At 45.2% G+C, this 20,504-nt stretch overlaps 1 protein-coding gene across 6 annotated transcripts in view; it reads right to left on the reverse strand.

Annotated features, from left to right (window-relative positions):
- Positions 1-20,504, reverse strand: part of CDADC1 (cytidine and dCMP deaminase domain containing 1) — a 671,523-nt gene that overhangs the window by 190,653 nt on the left and 460,366 nt on the right. The gene's annotated exons all lie outside the window — the stretch shown is intronic.

Here is a 20,504-nt window from a genome sequence, read left to right on the forward strand (position 1 = left end):
GAGCTTACCGGCACCCTTGTTTCCGGACCGGCAAACTTGTAATGAGGCCCAGTGTCTCCAATGCCCATACTAGAGAGTCTGCCATGCAGTGCGTTATGATTATATTACTTATTGAACAAAGCAGGAAGTTCCAAAAGGATCAATGATCCTGACTAACCACGGTCGACTCGCCATCTGGGATGGACCAAAGTAGATGTAATAATTTTACTGAGTGCTGTACAGTAGTCATGATTTTGCTTGATGAGAATCCAATGTACCATAATTTCCTACAACAAATTGTAGCCGTTGTCCTACTACTTTTATATTAAATCTGATATTAAACAATCATTAAGAACTTTGCGTAGGATGCTAGCAGTGACTTAATTCACTTCAGAATTGTGGGATCGTCAGGAGAGCCAGAGGCTCCTTTGGCTTTGCCTATTTTGATTAGGAGTGGAGGAACTGAAAGGAGTCAAGTCATCAAAACTACACTGCAATGTGTTTGCTAGGGATGGTTGCTCCTGGAGCACAGATTTCTGGATTTTTTTTCATGCAAGAATTTAGGAATACTATTGTACAGTGGCACAATGTCAGCTCATTCCTTATCAGGGTAAGACCATTTTACTCACGAATGATGCAGTTTAGCTCCTTATGGGATTGACCAGTGTAATGTAGCCTGTCATAATCATACTTCTTTTCTGCCTGCACAATCTGCTGCTTAAAGAGTCTGGACACTAGTTGAAGATTTGCTTTCTCCGAGGGATCATAGTTCATTCTCCATTTGAGTTTTAATGTGTCTTTTCTTTTTAGTCCAAGGATAGTTCAGAGTTCAACCAGTTATTTCCTTTAGTCTATTTTTGTATTTGTGTATTCTATTAATGATATTTGCTTATCTATACCTTCATCTGAGTAATAAAATAATCATTTTGGTTACAGTGACTTTTACTTGGGTCTTTATTTTTAATTGAACTCTAAGTCAGTCTAATTAAAATAATTAATGAGTGATTGAAGGTAAAACCTTGTCCACACTCGGCTGGCATTTGACAGGGGTATGGTAAAGAAGGTGATATTCCCACCCCTCATCCGTAAAAAACACACATTGAGGGAAATCTTGTCATCAGCTGATCTTTCCACAAGTAGGCACTGCTCACTGTGCCCATAAAATATGCAGTTGATTGAAATTCCAACCAAAAGACATGATGGGTAGAAGGTTGTGAATTAATCTTAAACGCTGTTTTTATCTTATCTGTGCCATTGCAGAAGGGACCGTCATATGCAAATCAGTGTTGGTTCTGCCTTCAATGGGAGCAGACTAGACCGAACTGCTTGGCCACGTCCCCGCTACACAGAAACACATCCAACCTAGACATGTTTCGCCTTGTTGAGCCTCACAAGTGAGGCACAGCTTGGTTCCTTATGGTGCAGGGAGCAAAATGTCCCATGTTTAGTCATATGTTTTCTCACTAAGGGAGATACACTATAACCAAGAAATGTGTGATGGGTGGAAGGTTATAAATTAATGTTAACCACTGACCTTGTTCCGGGCAACCTTCCAACTCATTGTTTTTATCCAACTCCTCTTTGAGGCCGAGAGGAAACATACCACATTTCCAGCAGTCTTTAAAATATTTTTTAATTGCTTTTTTATAACGCGTCTAATACCGTACCTGAGTTCGGTTTCTAAGCGTGCATCTGGCATTCAAACGTTGCTTTACGTGGTCTTGCTTCCAAGACCAGCCTTGCCCCTGTGCTATCCTCTGTTAAAATAGAGCGGGGCATGTCCATAGAGTGGTTTGTGAGGAATGGAAATTAGTTTCAATACAGCTCTATGCTTTACTGGTAACCAGGGCAATTTTCGCAGGACCAGAGAAATAGGTGCATGTCTTGAGGTATTTGTTATAATCCGTACCACAGTATTTTGCACTACGTGAAACGGGTGCAGCATGGATTTAGAGGCACCTGCATGTAGGGCGTTACAAGAATCCGATCTGGAGCCAACAATTGCCCGAGCAATAGTTGAGCAGTGTTTTTCAGAAAGAAGTGGTCTAATCTGTTTGAGGAACATCAGATGGAAGTTTACCTGTGAACTAGAGTGGAATACAGGCTAAAACCTTGGATTTTTACTCTAGGTAAGATTTTAGAGCATGCCCAGCCAGCATAAATTTGGGATACATTGTTAATACATTATTCACCAGTCAGCACATTCAATCACGATGGAAACAATGCTGCTAATTCAGTGGCTGGTTGGAGAGGCCCAGACGAGAACCCAGGATATACAATGGGAGGCAGACTGATCCCAGGGATCGGGAACCTCCTCAAACCTGCAGACACCAGCCAGGAAGGGTGTGAAAAACCCTCAAGTCCAAGACTGAGATTAAGAGACTTGGGTTCTATTCGTTCCTTTATTTTTCCTTTCATGCTGTAAAATAATACTTTGTTTTTCACTACTTCTGGAGTCCTGCCTCTGTGTATCCCACTTGGCTATATGAAAGGTTCGAAGAATCCTCCGGTGATAGATGAAGTTTACTTTAAGAAAAGGAAAAGTCAGAGTATAAGACACTCCACATCTAGGAGGTCTTATAGAAGACTCAACACTTTCAACTGCCCATCTCAGAACCCCCATGAACTAGGATTCTAAAGTGACTTCTAACAGCAGAATGTAAACGCTTTTTAGTAGCTTTGAATGATTTACTTGTAATACGTTTTGCTTGGAATTGCCAAAATTGGGCTTGCAAAATATGCCAGACAGTTTTGAGAAGGCAGAAAAGGCAGAAAAGGAAAACAGGCCTGGCTTTGCAGCTAGGAGACATACAGACAAGTGCTTTTTGGTATACATCTAGGACTCTTTTCTAAGACAATGAGTGATTGCATCAGCGCATAAGCACTTCCTATCCACTAGGATGCACATAAATAAATCCACCCCTTTAACTTAATACCGTGACTAATGTTCTATTGTAGGTGACCTGCCTTGAGTTCTTTTAGTTCTGAGTAGAGGGCCCTGGACACATCACTCTAGATATTTTATACATGCGATTTGTGTTCTCAAGTGTAAGCATTGGAAATAAATATAATTCTGTTGACTTTGCAAATAGAGTTTATGGAATTTAGATCAGCAACTTCAGAGGCTAAAGAAAGGGCAATTACTTGCCTATAGCAATTTCCCGAGCCTTTTAGAACAGATCACTACGCCAGATGGTACTGTGTAAGGAAGGCATAGTATCAAACAATGAAGACAGACAAGTGGTTACAGTTCAAGGGTTCAAGGTTTGTTTATTGAACTTCAATGGGTTGGTTGAAAGCCTATCTCAACCTAAATCGAAGGATGGAAGCAGGCTACAACCATCAAATAATAAATAATGCAGTCCTAGTGGAGTCTCTGTCAAAATAAAAGGGCCTACACCAATAAACCTATTGCCAATCCTTACTTCTAAATACAAATGGTGTGGGATAACAAAGTATGCAAAAGAAAAGTGTTCAAGAAAGAATATGTCAGGATAGTTGAGAAGTTGGCTTCCCTTCCTCACCTTTTCTGCATGGGACAAGGCAGCACGTTCGAGCTTCGCACACTCTGAACGGTATCCTCATGGCAGAGAGGCCAAAGTATATGTATCAGGGCCTTCTGTGCCAAAGTCTCTTTACCATTCAAAGTCTCTTTAATGTAGAGGGCCTGACGTAATAAACAAGCACTAAAGTTCCTTTCTTGTCACGTTTGTCACATTCACAAGTTCTCAGGTTCACTATTCACCATGGGTCCCTCTCCTTCAGGTTCGGACCCCCTTCATCACAATATTCACAATTGGTCTCCCTAAATAGGGATCAGACCATGGATCACCCTGGTTCGGGTTTCAGACCGTGTCAAAATCGAAGACTTTCCATTGTGCAAAGGATTTTGCTTAAACCGTCGCAGGACTAATTCGATTCACTTCATTTCTCATCATTATATTTTGCTTTTCACAGTTCATCACTTTTAACTTGACACCTTACAGAGACCTTCGATTGAGCTCACTCGCGGTGCCAGACCACTCTGTCACAGGTGTGGTATCTTTCTTCTCTTACTTCAAACATCCATCAGCAATTCAGCTTTCCTTTCGTCTTTCATCACACGCGTTACAAATCTGCCTTCTTGCGCTCGTTATACAATGTTGCCGCTTGCAACCTTGACTTTAACACAAACCGGTCTTGCACCGGTCTCCCAACTCACCGGCTGTGTTAATCTTACTGGTGCTGGTTTAATCTTGAAGCCAAGGACCGTACCATGGCGGCTGCTGCTCCTCCCCGACTTGATCAGCCATGCAGGAGGGCCCTGGGTATCTCTGACACACAATGCAGGATTCTTCAGTCTTGTTTCTTGGTCTTACACGTTTCGATCTAAAAGACTTTGGAAAGCAACTGTTTTCTGCCAGAAAGGTCAAGGGTATCTCCCTCCAGGTGCACCCTTCTTGGTTTGACGTCTTTCTCCCCTCGTTCATCTGCCGTCTCGAAAACACTGTTCCTTTGTGTGCTTTGCCTCGCTCAGAGTGTGCTCTCGCGCTCCGCCTTTTATCAGTGGGGGGAAGCTTAATGGAAGTCAGGTGTGAGTGGTTACCATTCATTGCCTGACCATAGTATTGGGGCATGTCAGGTAATATGCTCGGATGTGAGTGTTTTCTCCCAGAGCGGGCTGTCCAGGGGATACTGCATCTCGCCGTCAGGTGTCCTACTCCCACTCCCTGAAGACCCCTCACCCATGTGATGCTCCCGCACTGGTCCACCCCAAGGGTCTGGATCCAAAAGGCGATGGCCGTGCCCGGGCCACCTGAGAGAGAGATCCCCGGGGACTAGCGGATGAGACACCTTCTGGTTTCCCACAACTGCAATAATTGGCATTTCTAATTACCTCATTGTCTGGGATGGAACCCCAACACTTATCACACAAATGTTTAAAAATCTCTATATTGATCTCTCATTCTCAGACAAAACTAACTCTATGGTTAAGAGCACATACCTCCAACACAAGCTCCTTGAAGACAATGCCTTGTCTAGAGCTCAGGAACTGCGTGGAATTAATCAGGATTCTTGGCCTTTCTTGGCTGGATTAGTGGAATTCTAGGCACACCAAAAAGACCAAGAAAACTTCAGACTGCAAATCAAAGAAGCAAAAATGGGTCTTCTTAACCTTCGGTAATGGGACCATGCCACTTCCTCCATGAAAGCGATACACTGGCTATCAATATAAAAAGTTTCTCATAATATCATATGCTGTCATGATGCCTACCCCCGGGGAACCAGACCAGGTCCAGCAACCCCGGAAGCAGGCATCAAGTTATTTTGAGCAAGCCCAAAAACCTCTGCTAGGGGCTGTTTGGGTGCGGTCCTGGTGCCTATGGCTCCAGGCTCATATGGAGAGTCAGTCCTGGCGCCATAAGCGCCAGGCTCATAGAGTTGAACTTACTTGAGGCAGACCATGCTGCAAGCTTACCTGATGCAGACCATGCTGCAGAGCTCCTAGCCAAATGAGGCTTGGAAGGGACTATTTTACCTAGGGACTATTTTTTTACTCGGGTGGGGCTGGGGAGGAATACTTACCTGGGACTACTTTGGAGGCTATTTAAACCACGCCCGAAGAGCAGCACACACTTCGCATTATTCTGCATCCAGCAGTGTAATGCTTACCGTGTCTGCAAGCCTGCATCCAGTCTTCTGCCACGCCCACCTCGAGTCTGCAGCTCCTAGAAAAAGGGAGGAACAGAAGGAGAAGAGGTTAGAATAAGAGCAAAACCTTCGATCCTTACCTGAATTCCGGATCCACCGCGCCTTCGAGCTGGAAGAAAGAAGCATTTTACACGCACCGCCTCGCCTGCTGCAGCGCCGCGCTGAACTCACCGGCCTTCGCAGCATCCTCACGATCCACCGCATCCTTCTACACGTTCCCGCCGCACTCTGGCACCTAAGGGGAACACAAGAACAGCAAAGGTGAGCCAAGGGAATAAACAGAGGCAATAGTAACTACCCCCATAGATTTACACGATTACCGCCGGGGGTACTATTCCTCTTCACGGGTCGGCGCAGTCTCCATTGCATCCTCGCCGTACCCCGGCCCCTAAGGGGAACAAAAGGACAACAAGGTTAGACGAAGGGACAAACAAGGGGAACTCTTCTCACCACAATAGATTTACCTAATTTTACTGCCGGAGACATTATTCCCCGAACTTCATATTTTCTCTCCACACCTGAATAAGGGAGCAAGCCACAGGTTACATTCTGGCCTTATTTTATTGAACTGTGTAGGATAAGCCAAATCCTTACCTGAACTTCATCAGCTACCACGAGGAACCCTTTGCTGGGGTCAAACTGCAAACTGTAAGGAATCGGACAAGAGTGAAAGTCAGACATGTGAACTCTTACGAACTACATACTTTTCGGAGTCAATATTGTTCTGGAACTCACCAATTCCTTCGAGCCAGTGAAGCAACTGGTTATCAACGCGCCCCTGCGGTCAATGCAGGATGGAGAGCTCCTCTTTTCAAACCATCAGGTGAGACTATAAGAGGGGACATCAAAGGTGATCTGTGGGGAGAACAGCGGGGGTGGGGGGATTTACGCTCAACCCCACGGGTGGTTAATTCCCTTTCTCCATTTACAGAAGAATATTCCTACAGGTCAAGCAAACGAAGCTAGGTGGGCCGGTCCAGTCTGTCATCTCGGCCCTACGCGTCACATTGGTGGAGACCGCAGCTGTCCAGTTCAGATCGACGCCTCTGTGGGAGCCAGGTGAGCGTAACAGAATGCGAAGCCTACCGACAAATTCCCACCTGGGTGTTATGGATACCTCAGAGACTGACCAATTGGCCCAATTACTAGGGGAACTGAGGGCTGAAGTGCATTCCGCCCGTCAAGAAACCAATGCTCTTAGGAGAGAACTGATTTTGTCAAAGGAGCGAACCGATTACCTTGCTAGGCAACTATTGCAAAGCCAGGCTGGACAAGCACCCCTACCTGGTTCCGGGGGAAAACCAGCTCCTGTGTTATCGAGTAACCCTGTGCAAATAAACCTACCAGGAAATATTCCATTAGCCCCACCCGAACGCTTTGCCGGAGATCCCAAAAGGTTCACCGTGTTTATGAACCAATGCCGCTTGCACTTTTTATGCAGACCTGGAACCTTCCCAAACGATCAAGCCAAGGTAGCCTTTGTATTGTCATATCTCAGCGGCAGTGCAGCTGATTGGTCAATTCCACTAGTTACTCAGGATGACCCAATTCTTCGGGATTTTCAGGGCTTTCAAACTAGCATGCAAAGACTATTTGCCCGGCACTCCCAAGGACAGGCCCTGGATAACAAACTTTTGTCCCTACGACAGGGTTACCAGGACCGTCTATCCTACATCGCAACCTTTAATAGGTTAATAGTGGAAACTGGATGGCCTGAGGTAAAACGAATCACGTTATTTCATCAAGGGCTTCGAGGAGAACTCAAGGATGTCTTGGCTCAAGTCGTGAACCCACCTCAAGACTGCGCTGAATATATAGACCTAGTGGTCCAGTTAGATCACAGACTTCAGAACAGAAAGGCTGATCGAGCCAAGTTTGAGAATCGGGTTTTGGTCAAAACCCATGCTAACCCCAAAGGAGCAGATGCTTCAGAACCCATGCAAATCGGAGGGGTTAAAGGACCCTTAACCTAGAAGGAAAGAGAAAGGAGACGGCAAATGCAATTATGTCTATATTGTGGAACTTCTGGACATTTTCTATGGGAATGCCCTGTAAAACCACCCAAGAAGGTGGTAGGAGCTGCTGATAATAGCCATATGGAGTCAGACTCGGGAAACGGCCATGCCCGACGAGCGTAGGGGTCCGCTTGCCGAGCTTAAAGAAGGATACTCAGACCTTGCATTTCATCATACCAATGGTCCTCGTAGATCCAAGGCAGCCATTGCGTATGCACGCACTAAGGGCATACATTGATAGTGGGGCCATAGGAAACTATGTGGACTATGAATTGGCTTCCAGGATGAATCTACCTCTCTGGTGAAAAACCACCTCAGATGTCATCACCACAGTCGATGGAACTGAAATAGCCTCTGGGCCTGTAACTCATTCCACCGCAGAGATGACACTATTGGGTCAGGATGGGCATCGAGAGACTATTGTGTTTGATCTAATCAAAGCCCCACAGTTCCAAATAATTCTGGGGATACCTTGGTTGGAAACACAATACTTGTATTGATTGGCGAGAGAAGAGAATAACCTTCCCGGATTGTGCACAAACCTCTTACCCAAAAAAATATCAGAACGCAGGCCTGGCCACAGTACCCACAGCAGTCATGCAACTACCTCCAGAATACCAAGAATTCAAGGATGTCTTCCAAAAAGAACAGGCAAACACCTTACCTCCTCACAGATCGTACGATTGTCAAATCGATCTCATACCCGGTGCACAACCCCCTTGTAGCAGGATCTATGCCCTTACGGAACCTGAGAACCTTCACCTATGACAATACTTAGACCAGTACCTTGCCAATGGCTTTATTCGCCCATCCAAGTCCCCTGCATCTTCAGCCTTGTTCTTCGTGCCCAAAAAGGAAGGTGACCTCAGAACGTGCATAGACTACCGCGCATTGAACCAGATAACTGTTAAGAACCGATACCCGTTGCCTCTGATCCCTGAACTACTAGACCAAGTGAAGGACGCTTGTATATACACTAAATTAGATCTTCAAGGGGCATACCATCTAGTACGTGTAAAAGAGGGCGACGAATGGAAGACTGCTTTCCGCACTAAGTATGGGTTATTCGAATACCAGGTAATGCTTTTCGGGTTGTGCAATGCACCAGCAGCCTTCCAATACTTCATGAACGATGACCTTCGTGAACTTATTGACGTTGTGTTGTCGTGTATATCGATGATATTCTAGTATACTCCTCTTGAGAATCTGACCATGTGAAGCACGTCCGAGCAGTCCTTGAGAAATTGCGCCAGCACAAACTATTTGCAAAACTAGAAAAATGCGTTTTTCATGCCACAGAAGTTGAATTCCTTGGGTTTATCGTGACCCTAAGGGAGTCCGAATGGACTCGCGAAAGGTGGACGCAATCCTTAAGTGGCCATCACCAAGTTCAGTTAAATGAGTACAAAGCATGCTCGGCTTTGCCAATTTCTACCGCAGATTCATCCCAGATTTTTCACATGTCGTACATCCCATCACAGCACTCTTACAAAAAAATAAACGCTTTATGTGGATTGAAGAAGCTGAAAATGCCTTCCAAGAGCTGAAAGCGAAATTCACGTCTGCACCTGTGTAAAAGCACCCGCGCCCTGAACTTCCATACATAGTGGAAACTGATGCATCCAGTCTAGCCATGGGAGCTGTCCTGTCTCAAAAGGACCCTGAAACTGGCCAGCTTCACCCAGTAGCATTTTGGTCCAGAAAATTCTCGGCACCCGAGTTAAACTATGCCGTTACCGACAAGGAGTTAATAGCCATTAAATCCGCCTTCAAGGCTTGGTGGCACTATCTTCTCGGTGCCAGGCATACCTTTACTGTGATCACCGGAACTTACAGTATTTAAAAACAGCCAAGGCCCAATCGTCACGTCAACTCCGATGGGCATTGTTCTTTGCCGAGTTTGATTTCGTGATAAACTATCGACCAGGTTGTAAGAATGGTAAAGCAGACGCCTTAACCCGAATAGGGATAGGAGAGGCAGAAGTGAACCCAGAACCAGTACCTATAATTTCCGAACAAAGGATTCTTGGCATGACTACTTGTTAGGGAGAATTCTCTCTTTAGGCTGAATTTCCTAACCTAGTGAGTCCCCCAGCAGCTTTGCTGGATTTCTGGAGTTAGTTTTTTTTCTCCTGCCAAGAGTGAGACTCTTTTTCTCCCACTCTTGGATATGATTTGTGTTTTATGGGCTATGGGGTCCTTTAGTCCATAGGGTCTCATGTGTTTTTACGATGTGTGTTACACAGCACCCTCCGTGCAGTAACACAGGGGTGTCATAATGACACCCCACCATAGACTCCATACCCTGGGACTGACTACTGTCTCCCAGGGCATGTAAAGTCACCATTGGCTTTACTAGTCCCAAATTATTAACAGAAACCAGTACAAACCATCATATTGTGGACGTACTGGTCGGGGCAATTCGATTGCCCCGGGGTCTGTTAGTCGAGGGGGCACGTCTCCTTCCCCCCTGATCGAGTTTTGGCTGGTGGCAGCAGAAACTACTTTTTATATTCGACCGCGAATATTTCCCTATGGGATTTTCCCATTGTTCGAGGCTACCAACTTTAATTATTTAATTCTCATAGCCTCGAACATACCGCCGGTTTATTTAATTAATATTAATTCGCCGGTTGGTATTTTTTGCCAGGACTCGATTCTAAAATGGCGTTTGTGTTCTCTTCTGTGACTCTAACCCAAGTCAAGCCCTTTGTTCCACTTTTAAGCGGGCCTCTCCACAGAAGCCTCCAAAAGTGGTGCCACTCTGTCTGGGTACCACAGGGGGTGTGGGAGGGGGTTTAGGCACCCTGGACTGAGTTGCCCTGGTAACTCAAGTCGCACTCTTGTGTGATTGGCCCAAGTGGTGAGCCGGCCGGCTCACCACTTAGCATGTTTGATTGACAGCTAGGCTGAGTGAATGGGGGTATGCTGCATAAAAGCAGGGCTTTGGGGACTGAAACTTCAGAAGTCGCCACAGGACCTGAGAATCCGACGAGGGAGAAGCTGAGCCAACCTACCACGACAACACCACCGGTGGAGCCCTGTGGGACCGACTCACCACTTCCCGACGACAGAGAAGATCTCCCGGCTGGAGAGGCTTCTTCCCCTGACTGGTGGGCACAACCAGTTTACCTTCTTTCTTCGCACCCCAGACCGGTTTGTGGTTGAACTGCCCGTGCCAAGCACCCCGGCAGCCGGATAGCCATTCACCACTGAACTGCGAATCAACGGACCGCTCCTTGTACCTGAGAAACTCCGCGGCTGGTTTCTTCCCTGGCAGGGCAACAGACTCCTTTCTTCCTCCCCGACGAGATCCTCTCTTCCCCCGGACGAAGCACCGACTTGCATCCGCTGCCAGGAACAACTGCCCCCGCTGGAGTGTTCTCACCACTTTAAGGTACCGTGTCCGCCAGGCATCCCTTTCTAAAGATTGCTACAAGGTAATAATAACACCTTAACCTTCTGGACTGGGCTGGCCGCGTTGACCCTCTAACTGGTCCCTTTCTTTGGTCCAACTCCTTTTTGAACCGTTACAAGACTTTCGTGCACTGCAACCGTGTGACCTTGGACACATTTCGTTTGGATCCTCTTAAGCGGATCCGGCCTACTGACTCTGAATTCCTAGTGTTACTTTGCCTTCCTCCTTTGTTGTGTTCGTGAAAAAGTGTTGGGATCTGTTTCAATTTATTCTCTGTTTTTCTCTCCCTTTAAAAACAAATTATTAGAGTGCCATCTGCGTTAAGCGCTCACCGCTGTCTGTAAATAAGTGGGGCTTTACTTAAGACTTGTCTTATATTCTTTTAAGGGAGTGTATATCTTTTAGTGACCGTGTTTTTGAATTGCTTACTATTAGTGCCTGTGTGTTTTTCTAGATGTGGTTTTAAATAAATAATTATATCTCTTTTACACCAAGCCCTGGTCAGTGTTTACTTGTTCTATTGTGTTCTCTTGACCTATTGTGAATACTCTGTCTACTGCCTAACTCTTCTTGAGGGAAGTCTGACTGCTCAGCCACAGCTACCAAGTGAATCTGTGTGTTACAGACTGCTACCAAGTGGGTTTACTGCCAAACACCTGTAGTCCTAAATCTTTTGCAGTGGTCCCAGAGGGAACTGCACATGTTTCTGCCTAACACTACTCTAAAGACACTAGAGGACATTCAGGTAAAGATCTAGCAACTCTTTGGTCCTACAGCCCTGCAGGACCGGGTAAAGAAAGGCCCGGACTACTCTGTCACCAATGATCTGCCTTATTACCAAGGGCGGCTATTTCTGCCACACAAGGAACTACAAGAGCTAGTCATTTCCCGTTATCATGGTACCCTAATGGAGGGGCACCCAGGTATTGCAAAAACTGAAGCTAAAATTAAAAGACAATTCTGGTGGCCCACCTGGCGAAAGGATATTAAATAATTTGTGATGTCTTGTGGCATTTGCGCCCAAAACAAAAGTCAAAAGAAAAAACCAGCTGGACTCTTACAACCTTTAGACATTCCGCCTACACCATGGCACACCTTATTGTTAGACTTTATTACCGATCTACCTCCTTGTAATGGGTTTAACAACATTCTAGTTACTGTAGATCTTTTTTCCAAGATGGCCCACTTTATTCCTTTAAAAGGACTACCTTCAGCCTCAATCCTGGCCAAAGAATTCCTCGAAAACATTGTTCGCATACATGGATTTCCGTCCGTGTTGGTCTCTGACCGGGGCAGTCAATTCATTTCACATTTCTGGAAGAAATGTTGTCAATTGGCGCAAATCGACGTGAGATTATCGACCAGTCACCACCCCCAGACCGATGGTCAAACGGAGAGGACCAACCAGACTCTTGAACAATATCAGCGTTGTATGTTACATCAGACTGAGAGTAATTGGAAGGACATTCTTTGGATTGCCGAATATGCATACAATAATTCAGTACATTCGGGAACTTCACAAAGCCCCTTTTATGCCCTATATGGGCACCACCCTCGAACCTCAGACCTTGACTCACCCCAACACTTAGAAATGCCCGCAGTGGACAATCTACACGCTATGATCACACAAGCCTTTAAGGAGGCAACTGCACATTTAAGACAGGCGAAGGAGAAATATAAGAAAGATGCTGATCGGCATAGAAGTGATACTCCACAGTACCAGATAGAAGACCAAGTATGGTTGGCCACAAAACACATTCCTCTCAAGGGAACACGGACCTTTAACCCTAGATATTTGGGACCTTACTCGATTAAGGCCATTATCAACAGGGTGGCCGTCAAGTTGACTTACCTGCTAATATGCGAATTCACCCCGTCTTTCATGTGTCACTTTTGAAGCCAGTGCAACCAGGGACAAGACTAACCAAGCCACCAGACCCCATCCTTATAGACGGGGAACCCAAATTTGAAGTTAAGAACATCCTGGACTCCAAGATGGTGAAGGCAAAACTTTTTTATTTAATCGACTGGAAGGGTTACGGACCACATGAAAGGTCTTGTGAACCTAGTGACCACGTGCATGCACCTCGATTGGTGAAAAGATTCCACCAAGATTTCCCAGACAAACCAAAACCACGGGGAAGAACGACTTTAGGAGGGGCCTTGGGGGGGGGAGTGCTGTCATGATGCCTACCCCCGGGGAACCAGACCAGGTCCAGCAACCCCGGAAGCAGGCATCAAGTTATTTTGAGCAAGCCCAAACACCTCTGCTAGGGGCTGTTTGGGTGCGGTCCTGGCGCCTATGGCGCCAGGCTCATAGAGTTGAAGACTTATCTGAGGCAGACCATGTTGCAAGCTTACCTGATGCAGACCATGCTGCAGAGCTCCAAGCCAAATGAGGCTTGGAAGGGACTATTTTACCTAGGGACTATTTTTTACTCGAGTGGGGCTGGGGAGGAATACTTACCTGGGACTACTTTGGAGGCTATTTAAACCACGCCTGAAGAGCAGCACACACTTTGCGTTATTCTGCATCCAGCAGCGTAACGCTCACTGTGTCTGCAAGCCTGCATCCAGTCTTCTGCCACGCCCGCCTCAAGTCTACAGCTCCTAGAAAAAGGGAGGAACAGAAGGAGAAGAGGTTAGAATAAGAGCAAAACCTTCGATCCTTACCTGAATTCCGGATCCACCGCGCCTTCGTGCTGGAAGAAAGAAGCATTTTACGTGCGCCGCCTCGCCTGCTGCAGCGCTGCGCTGAACTCACCGGCCTTCGCAGCATCCTCACGATCCACCGCATCCTTCTTCACGTTCCCGCCGCACTCTGGCACCTAAGGGGAACACAAGAACAGCAAAGGTGAGCCAAGGGAATAAACAGAGGCAATAGTAACTACCCCCATAGACTTACCTGATTACCGCCGGGAGTACTATTCCTCTTCACGGGTCGGCGCAGTCTCCATTGCATCCTCGCCGTACCCCGGCCCCTAAGGCGAACAAAAGGACAAACAAGGTGAGACGAAGGGACAAACAAGGGGAACTCTTCTCACCACAATAGATTTACCTCATTTTACCGCCGGAGGCATTATTCCCCGAACTTCATATTTTCTCTCCACACCTGAATAAGGGAGCAAGCCACAGGTTACATTCTGGCCTTATTTTATTGAACTGTGTAGGATAAGCCAAATCCTTACCTGAACTTCGCCAGCTACCACGAGGAACCCTTCGCTGGGGTCAAGCTGCAAACTGCAAGGAATCGGACAAGAGTGAAAGTCAGACATGTGAACTCTTACGAACTACATACTTTTCGGAGTCAATATTGCTCTGGAACTCACCAATTCCTTCGAGCCAGTGAAGCAACTGGTTATCAACGCGCCCCTGCGCTCAATGCAGGACGGAGAGCTCCTCTTTTCAAACCATCAGGTGAGACTATAAGAGGGGACATCAAAGGTGATCTGTGGGGAGAACAGCGGGGGTGGGGGGATTTACGCTCAACCCCACGGGTAGTTAATTCCCTTTCTCCATTTACAGAAGAATATTCCTACGGGCCAAGCAAACGAAGCTAGGTGGGCCGGTCCAGTCCGTCATCTCGGACCTACGCGTCACATTGGTGGAGACCGCAGCTGTCCAGTTCAGATCGACGCCTCTGTGGGAGCCAGGTGAGCGTAACAATACATCATGCATAGTCACAGTGCACCCTAGAGCAAGGTTCCACTCACCTATTTTATCTACCTTTCCAGAGCATGAGTCAAGATGACAGAGTGACACGGACGATTGAAAACTCTGCCAGGCCACTTCTCAATTGGTTACATTTCACCCATGTGCGCCTCCAATTACTGCAATTCAACCTCCCTTATCTGCCTGGCTGACTGCCTGGACACTGTAGAGCTGAATTGCCGCAAGGAAGAACCATGGAAAACCATCATGGCACAGAGGACCCTCCCCCCGGGGCCGTCTGGAGCAGACATCTGTTGGAGTTGGGCTCTTGCAGATAGATCAATGGGAGTCCAATTCTACTGAGTCACAGAACTCCTCTATTGAGTCTCAGTTGGAGAGGAGGCGAGTGCCTTGTTTCTTTTTTTAAACATCTTTATTTATTGTTTTTTTTTGTGAGACAAGAGGGTGACAGCGCAGGTCAACAAATACAGGAATGAGCGGATAAAAGAAACGCATGAATATACAATGTTACTTAGAAAACAAACATAGGATTGTAATACACTGTCCAATTTTGCATCAACTTATGACACTCAAACCCTTATCTGGCAATCAAAGCAAGGCTGGATATTTGTACAGTTTGGGCTTGTGTGCCCCCGTGGTAGATGTCTAGTGTATAGTGGATGAAGGAAAGCCAGGTAGCAATGCAAGAGGTATACCTCCCTTCAGTTAGAGACAAGATTTTTCCAGAGGCTAACATTTCCCAGATTTCCCAACACCACATTGCAAACCCTTTCCCCTTCCTACAATTAAACCAACTGTTTACAGTCTTCAAAAGGTGAGTGGAGCTCCATCTTTAAAAAAAATGGCCTAAGTTTGTTCAGGCCCCCAGAGGTCCAGGAAGAGAATGCTGATACATGTTTGCCAGGGGTAGACGCAGGATTGCAAACAACTGCCCGGCCCATAGGGGTGCTCTACCTTTTAGTTGCAAAATCCCAGCATGAGAGTGTGTGGGAAGTCGAGGAAAGAAGAGTAGGACCAGCCGAGTTACAGCCCAACTTAACAAATGGTAGCAGTTCTCTTTCCGCAATAGGCATCTCTTGACTATTTTAGGTTTGCGGTATTGCCAAATGTATGCAAGAATTTTTCAAACTACCATCAAAACTTCACTTCACAACTACTTTTGAAAAATAAAGAACTAGGCCATGTAAAACCATTACAGCAGGATTTTCCCTTTTAACAGGTGCAACTTCTGCGCTGGGACAGCAGTCGGGAGAGCTTAGAAGTGATGGATCAGTCTTGGGACAATGGTCATCTGTACTGCTGTAACTCGGCCTAACCACAAGATCGTTTGCCTGTGCCACCGCTTTAGATCCAATTCTACGTTAGCCAATAATGATGGGAAAATGGCAGTATACAACGATTTGGTGGAACTAGGGATTTTAAGGTCAGATATTCAATATAGTCCTGCTTCCATGTAATCGGGCAGATCTCAGCAAATGTCTCAAGGTCCACAGGTGATAGTGCAGCTAAGAGCCCCAGGGATTTAGAAAAATTGACTGCAAACTCAGAGACCTCCCGAAGTCTTTCAGTTCGACCATCAGGACAGGGACCGACCGTCTAACCCCAGTCAGTGAGAGCAGGATATCAGCATAAAGGGAGATTTTGTGTTCCTGGAGCTGACATGGGATACCCCGAATGTCGCAGTGATCATCAATACAAACCGCTAGGGGTTCCATAAAGAGGACAAAAAGAAGGTGGGACAGGGGACCCCCCCGTCTCGTGCCTCAGAGAACCCTAACCAAGGAGGTAGCTTTTCCATTGAGTAATACCTGGGTAAGCAAAGCGGAGTATATAGCTAGTATGGACTTTTGGCATCTCAGTCCCAAGCCCGACCTTTGTTGAACAGCTGCGAGATGGGCCCAGTTCAACTGGTCAAAAACCTTGTGAGCATCGAGAGCCAAGAGACCAGCTTTCGCATGCATCTTACGAAGTTTAGGCCTTTTCTAATGTTATCATGCGCGGACCGGCAGGCGATAAAGGCAGTCTGTCCTAAGTGGACCACGGTTGGCAGGACCGTCATCAGCTGGGAAGCAAGGACTTGGATATATTTTAGCAGTGTCATTTATAACAGTAATCAGGCCCTATGAATCGAGAAGTTTAGGTTTCAAAATCAACATGGTCGAGGTCTCGAGCATTGTAGGCATCATTGTACCGGTGTCTGGGAAGGAGTTAAAGAGTTGAGTTAATTGAGGGGAGAGAATCTCGCAATATGACTTGTAGAACTCGAAGGTAAATCTGTCAGTAGTTCCCCTGTCTGTTTGCATCTGGGGGATGGTGGGGTGGGTACCATCCCCACATGATATTTGTGCACATAAGCAAGTTCATTCTTTCCCGTGAGGTGGAGCACCCTCTACTCAAAGCCTCGGCATTGCTCCAGGCACTATATTTAGCCAGTTTATGGACTGGTTAGCCTTATTCCCTCTAGTATAGTAATACAGGTTTTGTCTTAGGCAGGGCCTGAGAAGTGTACTCAGCTAGTTGGGCATTCAGCTTGGCTCTAGCAGTACATAAGTGTCACCTCACTCTCAGAGAGCCCGAGAGCTTATGTGCAGCGTCCTTTAGCCAGACCTACTCTTCCAAGTCACCCTGGTGGCGGGCTCTAGCATTCAGATAAGAAGGCGTCACACTCATGACCTCCACCCTGACCACTGCTTTCATAGTGTCCCAGACCGTGCCAAATGACATGTCATCCGTGAGGATATTTTAAAAATAAGAGGTAATCCATGTGCCAACCACCCGGCAGATCACTGTGTCCTTAAGTATCGGGTTATACAATCAACTACTCTTAGCTCCTGGAGGAGTTTCATGGAGGCAAGCGAGTTTCTGAAGTCAGCTCTAGTAGTCTGTAGTATCTTGTCCATATTTGGGTCAGGTGCAATGTATTCAGGAGATCCAGAAAAAAGAAGTCCTGCCAGTCATTATGGGGAATATACAGCAACAAATGTGAAGGTATTACCCCATAAATGATCCCTTGACCCCCAGGTACCTCCACCCTAAGTCACGCAGAACCCCAGTTGAAAAAGGGCATCGATTTGCCAAACAAGACAACTACACCCCTTCTCTTGGTCCCACTAGAAGCAGACCACCCTGGCGAGAAGCGAGCATACATAAACCTCTTCTCATCAGCTCTCAGGTGGGTTTCTTGGAGGAAGATCAGATGGGGAGAAGTCAATTAGCTTAGACAGAACGGATTTCCGTTTGACAGGCGAGTTTAAGCCCTGGACATTCCACGTGAGGACAGTGTACAATCTTGCTATTTATGAACCATGCCAGCCTTGTGGCGTATATATAAATTCCATTAAACAGTGATCCGCTGGGCCTGCCTTCACATAAATCCTGTAAGTGCTGTCCGCCCTCTGTCCCAACGTTTGAGCATACCCACTCCCCCAAAAATGGAAAATACTTCCAATAGATCACAGCGGGCAACAGTATCTTACACGCGAGTAGTAACCATCCGAGACATGTAATTGCCAATATTCTGTACAGAGAGATCCTCAGGTTGAAAAGAAACTGTAGCACATGATCAGCATATATGACCAATGTTGATCAATTAAGAAATGTAGTCAACGAAGATAGAAGTATCGCAAACTGAAAGAATCAATGACCAAAGCTGAGAATATCATGAGAGAATTTCTATTGAAAGACAAACCTAAAAATATCATACAAACATCAACTACCAAATTCATCACAACCTACAGCTCAGAGGCATCAACCATGCGGAAATTGCTAAACAAGTACTGGCATCTATTGAAACTAGATGATAATGTCCGTGAGCACCTGGATGAAAAGCCACACATATGTTATCAGAAAGCCCCCACCTTAAAGAACATGATTAGCCCTAGTCATCTGAAACCTTTGAAAACAAAAGACCTTAGAAGCATACTGGACCAGAATCCTTTACTTGGCATTTATAGATGTGGTAACTGTAAACTATGCACTCAAATTTCGAATGGAACCAAAAGCATTGTCCTGCTAAATGGCAAAGAGAAGCAAATATTACAACTAATGAATTGCAACAGCAAATTTGAAATATATGGTATAATGTGCATCGGCAAAAAACGATATATCGGGAGCACAATCAGGTCTCTGAAGACAAGAGTCTGAACATTTGCAAACAAACCGGAATAAAGATCTAAGATACCCACTTCTGTATGGACTATACAGACTCAAATGTTGAACAGATGACAATCTATGGGCTAGAGCAGATTCAAGTCCTACCAAGGGGTGGAAATAAAGAGCTAATATTGAGGCAAAAAGAAGCAAAGAAGTGGATTTGCCTCATGGACACTTGCGATACAGGATTAAACTGTGATGAGTATTTTATTTGGTTGTAACTATATCTGTATGCACTAATTGATGTTGATGCACAATTAACTTTAATATGCTAAAAATAATCCAAGAGATATAGTAAGTAAGACAATGCAGTATTAAAAGACTAGGGTACTGTAAATGAGATACTGAACTTTGATAATTGGCTAAACTTTTATTTCCAAGCTCAAACAATTTTGAAAAAGAAGTAATTTAGATGATCCAATACATGACAAGATCTTAGTATCCAGGTATATCCAATATGCCTATATACCATGACCTATGTAAAAGCATAATAATGTTTTACTATAACGGTTGTGATACCAACAAATTGTTCTATTTAAAGTAGAAAGGCTCACCCATTTACATCTGGTTCATGTTCTCTCAAGTATCCTCTTTTGATGATAATATAACAAAAATAAAGATTTAGGTTTATGCTCTACTAGTATCCTTTATTGTAAGGAAAGAACAATAAATTAGACTTAACGTCTCTCACTTTAAGCATACATAAAAAACTGGGATATAAATACGCGGTTAACTTTAAAACACTATAACATTATCCTCCAGATGGCCGCGGCGCAACGACGTAATCGCGCATGTTCTGATTTTGCGTGATGATGTCATTGCGGTGTCTTCCGGCGCTTAAAAACCTGTGAAATTCACAAAAGATTTATGAAACAGATCGGCTGCATCATCCTTAGGGCCAAACGGATCCCATCTCCTAAGAAGGCTGAAATTGTAACCTTAGGTAAGTGGATTCGCTAACTCTATGCATCCCATCTTTTCCAATACAGCTAAAACAAGCAACTCTCCCAGAAACTATAGTATTTGAATTGCTCACACATTTTGTAATTTGTGATTATGCTCTCTTACCTTGTCTAATTCCAGTGACTGAAATTCTCTGGATTTAAAAAAGAATTAAGATTACAACTCTATGGAATCTATTCAAATTAAAGCAAGTACACACCAGAAACTATATGTGTTTTAGGTCAGTAGCCCCTCTAAAAGTTAACTACTCATGTGACCTTTTCAGTCTTAACTAGTTAAGCCGGCAGAGCATATTTCAAAATTAAAATAATGCAGGAACCTGGCACTGACTGACCAATTAAGCTCAAAAATGTGAAAAAGTAGATTGTTTTATTTTTAATATGTGTGTAATATTTTCCTTTAAAATTTTGGCTTTTCATTATGTATAATATGAGTGGATTTTTATGTTTACTAAGGTATATGGAACTTTCCTTTTAATAGATACTCTCCTGAAGAGCCCTCTGAACCCAAGAGGGTGAAACACGTGTAGAAAGTTCACACTTTGCAAACAATTAAAGGATATGCCCGCGGAAATAAACAGAGTGGAACTGTCATTTTTTGGCGCTCAACTGGAA

This window comes from Ambystoma mexicanum, chromosome 7q (assembly GCF_040938575.1).
Source record: "Ambystoma mexicanum isolate Mex_15411 chromosome 7q, UKY_AmexF1_1, whole genome shotgun sequence".
Lineage (NCBI taxonomy): Eukaryota > Metazoa > Chordata > Amphibia > Caudata > Ambystomatidae > Ambystoma > Ambystoma mexicanum.